Source organism: Pongo abelii, chromosome 10, assembly GCF_028885655.2.
Source record: "Pongo abelii isolate AG06213 chromosome 10, NHGRI_mPonAbe1-v2.0_pri, whole genome shotgun sequence".
In the NCBI taxonomy this organism is placed as follows: Eukaryota; Metazoa; Chordata; class Mammalia; order Primates; family Hominidae; genus Pongo; species Pongo abelii.
In genome coordinates, this window is record NC_071995.2 from 121,604,684 (window position 1) to 121,615,157 (window position 10,474).

The window sequence follows — 10,474 nt, forward strand, 5'->3', positions numbered from 1 at the left end:
GGATTCACATCCCGAGCAGGGATGGCGAGAGGCTTCATCATGCTACTCAGAATGCTATGCCATTTAAAACTTATGTTTGTTTCTGGAATTTTCCACTGAATATTTTTGTGCCATAGCTGACCACAGGTAACTGAAAGCCCCGGAAAGCAAAACCACAGATAAGGAGGTCCTAGGATACATAACAATAAAGTAAAACAAATAGAATATGTGGTTCAAAGTAATATTTTCCACAATGAATTAGACACACCACAGATGATATGTGAAATGATATTAGGTGATACAGAGTAATGTATACACATATTTTTATTTTATTTTATTTTTGAGACAGAGTTTCACTCTTGTTGCCCAGGCTGGAGTGCAATGGCACGATCTCAGCTCACCGCAACCTCCGCTTCCCAGGTTCAAGTGATTCTCCTGCGTCAGCCTCCCTAGTAGCTGGGATTACAGGCATGTGCCACCACGCCCGGCTAATTCTGTATTTTTAGTAGAGACGAGGTTTCTCCATGTTGGTCAGGCTGGTCTCGAACTCCCGACCTCAAGTGATCCGCCCGCCTCAGCCTCCCAAAGCGCTGGGATTACAGGCGTGAGCCACTGCGCCCGGCTTTTACTTTATTTTTTGAGACAGGGTCCCATTCTGTTGCCCAGGCTGGGGTCACTGGCGTGATCTTGGCTCACTGTAGCCTTGACCTCCTGGGTTCAAGTGATTCTCCCACTTCCGCCTCCCAAGTAGCTGGGACTACAGGCATGTGCCAGCAGATTTGGCTAATTGGTTTTTTAAATTATTTTTTGTAGAGACAGGTCTTGCCCTTTGCCCAGGCCGGTCTCAAACTCCTGGACTCAGGCGACACTCCCACCTTGGCCTCCCAAAGAGCTGGGATTACAGGTGTGAGTTACCACACCCAGCCACATATTTTAATTTTATAGGTATAACTTTATTTTAGGCCAGGTGTGGTGGCTCACGCTTGTAATCCCAGCACTTGGGGAATGCGAGGTGGGAGTATTGCCTGAGCTCAGGAGTTCGAGACCAGCCTGGGCAACATGGTGAAACCCCATCTCTACATCTCTACTAAAAATAGAAAAATCAGCTGGGTGTGGTGGTGGGTGCCTATAATCCCAGCTACTCGGAAGGCTAAGGCATGAGAATTGCTTGAACCTGGGAGGCGGAGGTTGCAGTGAGCCAAGATTGCACCACTGCACTCCAGCCTGGGCAACAGAGTGAGACCCCATCTCAAAAAAAGAAAAAAGAAAAGAAAAATTTCTAGGGGAATAAAAGAAGGAACAGACATTTCCAGACAAAGGGAAGAGCATGGGAGAATTTAAGACTGGAGGGCGTCTAAGGAACATTTGAGGAGTTCGGAATTTGGAGTTCATATCAACGAACCAGGAAGAGTGGGGCTGTTTTGCAGGGAACCTTGAATTCAGTGGCAGGAGACAGAAGCAAGTGGCATTGTAAAGGACTGGGGGAAAGGCTGAAAGAGAGCAAAGGAAAGCCCATTGTAGTCATGTAGGAATTCTGCAGGTTCAGGGCCTTTGTATGCTGTTTTCTCTTTCTAGAGTTTTCCGTGGTGAACTGTCACGGTGATGTTATCAAGGAATGAGGCCCTGCAGATCACTGAAGCCCACTCCCTTAAGCAGCAACATGTTAAAAAAAAAGTTTCTCATTCTCGTCCTCAGATTCCGCCTCAAAGGGAACTGTTAGCACCATCCACCAAATATTTCAAGCCATTGCCGTTATTCCTGCTTCTTCCAGGCCCAACTAGAATCTGCAGTCTGCAGATCATACATCATGCATGTCTCCAAGCACATTTCTACCATTTTGGCTGGCCCAAGGTCTCGGAGGAAAGCAACTGCCTCCTGATTGGTCCCCTGCCCCCTGTCTTGCTCCTCCTCCAGCCCATTCTCCAAAACTCAAATCTGATGATGTCACTCGCCTTGAACACTCCAGTGCCTTCTCGTTGTCTTTAGCAGGGAATTCAAGATGGCAGGCAAGACACTACAGGAACTGGCCTCAACAGCTCCAGCATGAGTCATAACTGCGATGGTATGCAAAGGCCACCTTACAGGGAGCCCTGGAGACGCTCTTCCTTCCTCCTAGGGCTAACTGCTCTTTTGTAGGCCTCAGCCTAGACCAGCCTCTACCAACAGAGCTTTCTACCGTGATGGAAATGTTCTGTAATATGCATGCAGCCACTGAGCTCTGGAAATCGGGAATAGGAACTGAGTTTCTATTTCTTTTCTTTTCTTTTTTTTTCGAGACGGAGTCTTGCTCTGTCGCCCAGGCTGGAGTGCACTTGCACGATGACAGCTCACTGCAAGCTCCGCCTCCCGGGTCCACGCCATTCTCCTGCCTCAGGCTCCTGCGTTGCTGGGACTACAGGCGCCCGCCACCAAGCCCGGCTAATTTTTTGTATTTTTAGTAGAGACGGGGTCTCACCGTGTGTGCCAGGATGATCTCGATCTCCTGACCTCGTGACCCGCTCGCCTCAGCCTCCCAAAGTGCTGGGATTACAGGCGGGAGCCACCGCACCCGACCTTTTTTTTTTTTTTTTTTGAGACGGAGTTTGGCTCTTGTTGCCCAGGCTGGAGTGCAATGGCATGATCTTGGCTCACCCCAAGCTCCGCCTCCCGGATTCAAGTTATTCTCCTACCTCAGCCTCCCAAGTAGCTGGGATTACAGGCATGTACCACCACGCCCGGCTAATTTTGTATTTTTAGTACAGACAGGGTTTCTCCATGTTGGCCAGGCTGATCTCGAACTCCTGACCTCAGGTGATCCGTCTGCCTTGGCCTCCCAAAGTGCTGGGATTACAGGCGTGAGCCACTATGCCTAGCCTAAAATTAAGTAATATTAAAAGCTCAGTTCCAGCCTGATGCAGTGGCTCACCCCTGTAATCCCAGCACTTTGAGAGGCCGTGGCTCACCCCTGTAATCCCAGCATTTTGAGAGGCCAAAACAGGCAGATGACCTGAGGTTGGGAGTTTGAGACCAGCCTGGCCAACATAGTGAAACCCCATCTCTACTAAAAATACAAAAATTAGCCGGGTGTGGTGGCAGGCACCTGTAATCCCAGCTACTCGGGAGGCTGAGGCAGGAGAATCACTTGAAGCCAGGAGGCGGAGGTTGCAGTGAGCCGAGATGGCACCATTGCACTCCAGCCTGGGCAACGAGAGTGAAACTCCGTCTCAAAACAAACAAACAAAAAATACACACACACACACACACACATTATAATTTAATTTTGGTTAACATAAAATGTACCAGCCTGGGCAACAAAGTGAGACCCCATCTCTACAACAACTAGGAAAATTTACCTGGGTGTGGTGGCACGCACCTGTAGTCCCAGCTACTTGGAAGGCTGAGCTGGGAGGATCACTTGAGCCTGAGAGGCCCAGGCTACAGTGAGCCATAATTGCACCACTACACTCCAACCTGGGTGACACAGAAAGACCTTGTCTGAAAAAACTTTTTTTGATAAAACAAAATAAATAAATAAATAAAACGTAAAAGTCACAGATGGTTTATGGCTACCATATCAGAAGTTCGGTAGACCTCACTTCTCCACAGCTCCGAAGCCTTCTGTGATTCTCTTCCTCTAGTCTGGGTCAAGCCCGCTTCTCTGGGCCATTTCGGCCATCCTCACACTTACCATGCAGCATTGTAATGATTTACATGTGTTTCTCCAGTATGTAGCCCAATGCCTGGCACCAAAGGGCTACTCGATAAGTATGTCTCAGGTAAATAAATGAACCAGCCAACAAATGATTACAGATTCTTTTTGTTTGTTTGTTTTGAGACAGAGTCTCACTCTGTCACCACTCTGTCACCCAGGCTGGAGTGCAGTGGTACAGTCTCTGCTCACTGCAACCTCCGCCTCCCGGGTTCAAGCAATTCTCCTGTCTCAGCCTCCCAAGTAGCTGGGACTACAGGCACCCGCCACCACGCCTGGCTAATTGTTGTATTTTTAGTAGAGACGGGGTTTCACCATGTTGGCCAGGCTGGTCTCGAACTCCTGACCTCATGATCCACCTGCCTCAGCCTCCCAAAGTGCTGGGATTACAGGCATGAGTCACAGTGCCCTGCCATGATTCCAGACTTCTGGTAGCTTCCTCCTTCTCCTGGCTGTGGGGTGACACTACTGCACAGAAAGGGTGAATTGAAAGAACTTGGGGACACACCTGCCGGGCTGATCTGGCATGAGCTTGGGGCCCTTGGGCTCTGTTGTGCCCCCTACTCTGATGCTTTATAAAGAAAGTAGTTTGCTTTATATGTGACCAGGGCAGGAAGTGAATATTCCTGCCTGGGTTTGCCCAACAGGTGGTTGGGGGAGAAACTGTCTATGTGGTATAAATTCAAGGGCTCTGTTTCCCCAAAACTCCTTCCCCAGCCAGGACCCTGATTTTCTCATTGTATTAGCTTCCTGTCTCTCAGGGTGCTGGAGGCCAGAAGTCTGAAATCACAGCATCAGCAGGACTGTGCATTCTCTAGGGGTACTAGTGAAGACGTTGTCCTTTCCCTTCCAGCCTCTGATTGGCTGTCAACATTCCTCGGCTTGCGACCACATCCCTCCAATCTCTGCCTCTGTGTTCACATGGACTTCTCTCCCATGTGTCTCTCCTAAGGACATTTGTCATTGGATTTAGGGCACAGTAATCGTGAATGATCTCATCGATCTAAGGATCCTTAATTAGATCTGCAAAGACCCTTTCTCCAAATATGGTCATATTCATAGTTTCTGGGTGACAGGACATGAACACAGATTTTCAAGGAAGGCCACTATTTAACCCACTACAGTGACTTTTTTTTTTTTTTAGACAGAGTCTCACTCTGTCTCCAAGGTGCTGGAATGCAGTGGTACGATCACGGCTCACTGCAGCCTCTAACTCCTGGGCTCAAGCAATCCTCCCGCCTCAGCCTCCCAAATAGCTGGGACTACAGGTGCGTGACACCACACCTGGCTAGTTTTTGTAGCTATGGGAGCTGGCTATGTTGCCAGGGCTGGTCTTGAACTCCTGGGCTTGAACTCCTGGGCTCAAGTGATCCTCCCACCTCAGCATCACAAAATGCTGAGATTATAGGCGTGAGCCACTGTGCCTGGCCTACAGTTACTTTTCTTTTATTTATTTATTTACTTATTTTTGAGACAGTCTCGTTCTGCTGCCCAGGCTGGAGTGCAGTGGTGCAATCTCGGCTCACTGAAACCTCCACCTCCCGGGGTCAAACGTTTCTCCTGCCTCAGCCTCCCGAGTAGCTAGGATTACAGGCATGTGCCAGCATGTCTGGCTAATTTTTTTTTTTTTTTTTTAGTAGAGACAGGGTTTCACTGTGTTAGCCAGGCAGGTCTCTAACTCCTGACCTCAGGTGATCCACCCGCCTTGGCCTCCCAAACTGCTGGGATTACAGGTGTGAGCCAACGTGCCCGGCCTACAATGACTTTTCAACGTCAGTTTTTGAGTTCTAGAGTTCCTCTCTACCCAGCAATTTCAACGTGCCTTCTCTGGAAGTGAGGAGGAATTACTGACCAAATTTAATATTGAAGCGATTCATTGTATTTGTTTGTTTGTTTGATTCTGCCTGAAGGGGCTACAGCCCAGGAGAAGGCTGGGACCGAAAGGTTGAGGGGAGAGGTGGGATTGCCTCACACAGTGACCCAGGTGTCACGTGGACCAGACACGGGCTCTGATGGGGAAGTTCTTGCCATTTCAAAATGACTTAAAAATTGCAGGCTGGGCATAGTGGCTTTTTTTTGGCTCATGCCTGTAACCCCTGCCCTCTGGGAGGCCAAGGTGAGTGAATCACTTTAGGTCAGGAGTTTGAGACCAGCCTGACCAACATGGTGAAACCCTTTTTTTCCTAAAAATACAAAAATCAGCTAGATATGGTGTTGCATGACTGTAGGCCCAGCTACTTGGGAGGCTGAGGTGAGAGGATTGCTTGAATTGGGGAGGCAGAGGTTGCAGTGAGCCAGGATCATGCCATTGCACTCCAGCCTTGGTGACAGAGTGAGACCTTGTCTCAAAAAAAAAAAAAAAAAAAGAGAGAAGAAAATTGCACATAATAGTTTCTTCTATATATAAAATGCAAGAAAAATTAAAAAGGGGGAGCTATAGATTCAAAGAGATTTAAGAGATAGATCAACCAATTGTCCGTACTGTGACTCAGTTAACTCCAAATGTTAAAAAGTTGGAGACATCAGCCAGGAGTGGTGGTTCACGCCTGTAATCCCAGCACTTTGGGAGGCCGAGGTGGGTGGATCACAAGGTCGAGAGATCCAGACCATCCTGGCCAACATGGTAAAATCCCATCTCTACTAAAAATACAAAAATTAGCTGGATGTGGTGGTGCACGCCTGTAGTCCCAGCTACTCAGGAGGCTGAGGCAGGAGAATCACTGGAATCTGGGAGGCAGAGGCTACAGTGAGCTGAAATTGTGCCACTGCACTCCAGCCTGGGTGACAGAGCGAGACTCCATCTCAAAGAAAAAAAAAGTTGGAGACATTCGTGGAAATGTGAACACTGATTGGCTAATTGTATATATTAAGGAATTATTGTTACTTAGGTGTGATACTGATATTTTGGTTATGTTTAAAGAAAGAGTCCTTATCTTTTACAAATAAATACTGAATATATGTAGATGAAATTGTATAACATTTCAAACTTACTTCAAAGTAGTCTGGCAGGGAAGGGGAGTAGAAATAGAAAAAGAGAGGTTACAAGTTTTTGATTGTTGTAGTTGGATGGAGGGAACGTGGGCATTCGTTGTCCTGTTCTCTCCGCTTGTGTATATTTCTCATAATAAAAAGTTAAAGCCGGGCACAGTGGCTCACGCCTGTAATCTTAGCACTTCAGGAGACCAAGACGGGTGGATCACCTGCAATCAGGAGTTCAACACCAGCCTGACCAACATGGTGAAACCCCATCTCTATTAAAATTACAAAAAATTAGCCAGGCGTGATGGCGCACGCCTGTAATCCCAGCTACCTGGGAGGCTAAGGAAGGAGAATTGCTTGAATCCAGGAGGCGGAGGTTGCAATGAGCCAAGATCGTGCCACTGCAATCCAGCCTGGGAGATGTAGCAAGACTCCGTCTCAAAAAAAAAAAAAAAAAGTTAAGTAGGCCAGGTGCAGTGGCTCACGCCTGTAATCCCAGCACTTTGGGAGGCCGAGGCGGGTGGATCACCTGAGGTCAGGAGTTCAAGACCAGCCTGGCCAACATGGTGAAACCCCATCTCTACAAAAATACAAAAATTAGCCAGGCATGATGGCGGGTTTCTTTAATCCCAGCTACTTTGGAGGCTGGGGCAGGAGAACGGCTTGAACCTGGGAGGTGGAGGTTCTAGTGAGACAAGATTGTGCCACTGCTCTCTAGCCTGGGAGACAGAGCAAGACCCCCATCTCAAAAAAAGTTAAATAAAGTCTCGGTGTGGTGGCACGTGCCTGTAGTCCCAGCTACTCAGGAGGCTGGAGTAGGAGGATCTTTTGAGCCCAGCAATTCAGGTCCAATCTGGGCAACATATTGAGACTCTATCTCTAAAAATAACATTTTTTTTGGTGGGGCCTGGTGGCTCGCACCTGTAATCCCAGCAGGCTGAGGTGGGAGGATTGCTAAAGCCCAAAAATTTGAGACCTGCCTGGGCATCAGAGTAAGACCTTGCCTCTAAAAGAAAAAAAAATTATTAATTTCAATAAAAATAAAAATAAAAATTTAAAAAGAATGCCTGTAATAGTATTTTTTTTTTTTTTGAGACAGAGTTTTACTCTTGTTGCCCTGGCTGAAGTGCAATGGTGAGATCTCAGCTCACTGCATCCTCCTCCTCCTGGGTTCAAGTGATTCTTGGGTCTCAGCCTCCCAAATATCCGGAATTACAGGTGTCCACCACCACCACGCTGGGCTAATTTTTTGTATTTTTTTAGTAGAGATGGGGTTTCATCATGTTAGCCAGGCTGGTCTTGAACTCCTGACCTCAGGTGATCCACCCACCTCAACCTCCCAAAGTGCTGGGATTACAGGCTTGAGTCACCGCAGGCCCAGCCACTAGTATAGTATTTTTTAAGTGAAAGAAAATTGAGAGTAACTGAAATGTTTACCAGTGGGGAAGGAGATAAATAAATTATGGTGACTTCATTCAATAAAAATATTTACACTTGTTAAATAAAATACATATTTGTTAGCCGGGCTCAATGGCTCATGCCTGTAATCCCAGCACTTTGGGATACCAAGGCGGGTGGATCACCTGAGGTCAGCAGTTCGAGACCAGCCTGGCCAACATGGTGAAACCCCGTCTCTACTAAAAATACGAAAAATAGCCAGGCGTGGTGGCAAGCGCCTGTAATCCCAGCTACTTTGGAGGCTGAGGCTGCAGAATTGCTTGAACCCGGGAGGCAGAGGTTGCAGTGAGCCAAGATCGTGCCACTGCACTCCAGCCTGGGCGACGAGAGCAAAACTCTGTCTCAAAAATAAAATAAGAAACCATACTTATTAAAAAGAATAATAGCATTCACATTGCCTTTGGACAGGCCCTGTTCTAAGCATTTCTGCTATGAGATGCAGAATTAAATGTACTAACCCAGAAAGATGTCCAAGATATGTCCTTAAGTGAAAAAAAAACGAACTGCCACCTTGCAGGTTGTGTGGTATAATTTGATTTTTATAAATTAAAATGATGTTTTTTATTTCTTTCTACATTGCTGATGGGAGAGTAAAAAGTTCATTTTCTGTGGGAAACAGTCTGGCAGTTCCTCAAAAAGTTCAACATAGAATTGCCACAAGACTCAGCAATTCCACTCCTAGGTATACACCCAAGAGAACTGAAAAGAGAGACTCAAATACTCATACACGGATATTCATAACAGCACTCTTCCTATAGCCAAAAGGTGATGTGTTGGTTTCTTTTATGTGTTAACTTGGCTGGGCCATGGTGCCCAGATATTTGATTGAATACTATTCTGGATGAGGATGTGTTTTAGATGAGATTAACATTTAAATGTGCAGACTTTGAGTAAAGTAGGTTGCACTCCACAGTGTGGGTGTGCCTCACCTGATCAGTTGAAGGCCTCAGTAGAACAAAGACTGAGCTCCTCTGAGCAAGAAAGAATTCTGCCAGCAACATCAGTTCTTCCCAGGGCATCCAGCCTGCTGGCCTGCCCTTCAGATTTGGGACTTGCCATCCTCCATGATTGTGTGAATCAGTTCCTCAAAATAAATGTCTTTATAGAAACAGAAAATTCTATGGTCCTGTTTCTCTGGAGGATCTTGACTAGGACAAGTAGAAACAACACAAATGGTCACCTGTGAATGAATGGATGAACACATTTGTGGTATATAAATACAATGGAAAATATTATTCAGCCATTAAAATGCTGAAGGGATGAAGTGCTTTTAATGGTTTAATGAATCCTTTTATAAAAAGGATGCTTCATGCTACAAAGTGTATCAGTCTCAAAATCATTATTCTGGCTGGGCACGTTGGCCCACGCCTGTAGTCCCAGCACTTTGGGAGACCAAGGCGGGTGGATCACCTGAGGCCAGGAGTTCGAGACCAGCCTGGCCAACATGGTGAAACCCTGTCTCTACTAAAAATACAAAAAATTAGCCGGTCGTGGTGGTGGGCACCTGTAATCCTAACTACTCGGGAGACTGAGACAGGAGAGTCACTTGAACCTGGGAGGCAGAGGTTGCAGTGAGCTGAGATCATGCCATTGTAATCCAGCCTGGACAACATGAGCGAAACTCTGTCTCCAAAAAAAAATTATTATTCTAAGTAAAAGAAGCCAGACACAAAAGGTCACATACAGTATGATTTCATTTATGTAAAATACCCAGAATAGACAGATCACAAAGACAGGACTCAGGTTAGTGTTTGCCAGGGGAGAATGAGGAATGGCTGCTTAATGATTTTGAGCTTTGCTTTTGGGGTGACGGAAATGTTTTGGAAGTAGATAGAGGTGGTGTTTGCACACCATATGGAGATACTAAATGTCATTGAATTGCTCACTTTAAATGGTTAATTTTGTGTTATTGTGCTGTTGTGTTTATGTGAATTGCAACTCAATTTTAAAAATTATACATATATATACATTTTAAAATCTGGAATATAAGAATTTGTACTCTAGAGTTAAGCTACCTGGTTTAAAGTTAATTCTCTCGCTGAGTAGCTGTGAGATCTTAGGCAAGCTGTTTCACCTCTTTGTTTCCTCCTGTGTAAAACAGGAACGATATTACATCATTCTAATATGAAGGAAAAATGAGTTAATCTGTGTAAAGTGCTTATAACAGTGTACAACACAGAGGAGGTGCTATGTAAGTTGTAGCTACTATTATTATTTTATTTTTATTTTTATTTTTATTTTTTGAGACGGAGTCTTGCTCTGTCGCCCAGGCTGGAGTGCAGTGGCGCAATCTCGGCTCACTGCAAGCTCCGCCTCCCTGGTTCATGAGGTTCTCCTGCCTCAGCCTCCTGAGTAGCTGGGACTACAGGC